We start from the raw sequence: 2615 nt of genomic DNA on the forward strand, positions 1-2615 counted from the left end.
TTGAAAATGACGATATAAACACACAATTTTTTTTATATCACTATTGCCAAATATCAAATAATTTAATATTTTGAAGTTATAATAAGTTGTAAATCGTGTAGAAAATTATTAATTTAAGATGTATAAATTAATTTTATAATAGATTAATGTATTAAAAATATACATTAGTTTTAAAGGCTTACAAATCAATCTAAAACAATGTATAAATGGATAATAAATAACTTAAAAACCCTTTAATGACTTTTAGTGATAAAACCCCTCAACTATTTTTGAATCGTAAAAAAAACCCTCAACTAAGTTTTCAACATTATAAACCCTCAACTTATAAACCGTTAACATATGTCACCCTCTGTCACGGTTTTTTAGATGGAGGGTAATATATGTTAACGGAACTAAAGTTGAGGGTTTATTTCACATGATTTTTAGTTGAGGGTTTTTTTTACGATTCATCTTTAGTTGAGGGATTTAATTACTAAAAACCCTTATATTATATAGTGAAATTGCATCCTATATACACAAGTTTTTCTCTAATTAAGTCAATATCCTAAATTCCATACCATGGTGCCTTTTATTGATAGACACCAAACTTGTCAAATCATGTGTATTTATCTAATTTCAAATTTTTTATGGTTTTTTTAACTAATTGACTCTATTATATATTTCCTAAATAATATAGAACACAACAAAATTACAATATATGAATAAGAAATAGAACTATACTATATAAATGTAAAATATAGTATAGATTTAAAACTTAGTTTATGTAATATAGATTAAATTTATAGAAATATGTTTTTTAAATTTTCAAAACATATTATGTAGAAAAAATCTATGTTTTTATTATGTAAAATATAAAACTGAATATTTATATTAAACAAATCTAATAGCTATTAAAAATAGAAAGGGAAACGTGATTGTAACCAAAAAAAGAAAAAAAGTAATAAAAAAATAAGCCTAGACAATCCTAGATATAGGGATGAAATGACAATTAATATATAATGTATAAGTTATATTCTAACCATGACTTTCTAATGGTTACTTGGTGAATTAAAGTTTTTTCTTATGGCTATTGTGTGCAAATTCCCACTGGTCATAGGTGTAGATACTTTAGACAACAAATATTTAGTCTATTACTATATATGTTTACCAATTAATTTTTTCTTTAAAAAACTACAGTTTAAAATTCTCTAGATAATTAAAACTGATGTAGAGAATTTTATTTCTAGAGAAAAAAATAGTGTTTTACAAAGTTGCTGTGAAATATGTTTTTTTTTTTTGTAAGCTGGCTTTCATATTAATAAAACAGAAAAAAAAGAAAAAAACATACAAGCCCAAAAGCTTAAGTGTATTGTGGGCTTAACCCAGTGTTTAAAACTTAAAGAACACATATCATAGGAACTAATAGCCCAGTAGATGAGGAAGGCCCAAGTGATGTACTGATCTGATCACGGGGAAGTGGAAGGTCGTGACTTGTGTAGAATTTTGTTTCCTCCGCTCGAGATCATGATCGGAGAAACCATAGTTGTGTCATCGCTGAAGAAGCTCGGGGATTAGTTTGCCGGAAGCTCTGTAGTCGGTTGCGTATCTGCTTGTCAATGGTGGAGATGATCGTTTCCGGAGGCTTGAAGGTCTGTTGGTGAAGCCTTGTATTCCGCTCTGTCCAAATCCAATAGATAGTGGCTTGAATCGCTAGTAGGGTAAGGCGGAGAGAGTCTCGATTTGTAGAGAGAGCCTGGAGCTGAAGAACAATGGACTCCCAGTTGAAGAGGGGTTGAAACCGACATCGAGTAGCAATCTGTCTCCAGATGGTAGTGCTGTAAGGACACTCAAAAAAGAGATGATTCCTACTTTCATGACTAGTGTTGCAAAGCAAGCATATAGGATCAACATTTAACCCCCATCCATTTAACCTGTCTTTTGTAGGACAGCGGTCGAGTAGCACGAGCCACATGAGGAAGCTGTGGCGTGGGATTCCATAGGAAAACCAAACAATCTTTGCCCATGGGACCTGTGGATGATGACCTTTGAGGTGAGTATATATCTCTCCTGTGTTATACTTATGGCTGAGTCTCCCATCAACCTCCCACTCATAGCAATCCTCCATGTCTGATAGAGCCACTGTTGTTAGATGAATCTGCAAAGCTAGTTGATTCTCTGATCTCGCTGGAGGAAGACGCCACCGTCCCCTGCTGTATAGTGAAGCTACTGTTGCCGACTTGGGAATACCTAACCGTGAGGAGCTGGCGTTGAGGAAAGTATATAGATTTCCAAGTGGTGTCCAGTTGTCAAACCAGAAGCTGGTACTATGTCCATTACCGATTTGCCGCTTAAGCAATGGGTACAATAGATTTCTTGCCTTTATCATCTTGTTAACCATCCAAGAGTAGTTACTGCTTGTATTGATTGACCAATAATTGGATATGTCTCCATTTAAAATGACTTCCTTAAACCAACAGACCCAAACGGAGGATGGACGAAAGAAGAGGAGCCAGACAAGCTTCAAGATACAAGCGAGGTTCCAAGTATGAAGGTCTTTGACACCAAGACCTCCTTGCTCTTTGGTAAGTGTTACTGTTGCCCAACTGACTCTAGCGGCATGATGACCCTCACTGGTA

This window comes from Brassica napus, chromosome A5, assembly GCF_020379485.1.
Source record: "Brassica napus cultivar Da-Ae chromosome A5, Da-Ae, whole genome shotgun sequence".
Classification (NCBI taxonomy): Eukaryota; Viridiplantae; Streptophyta; class Magnoliopsida; order Brassicales; family Brassicaceae; genus Brassica; species Brassica napus.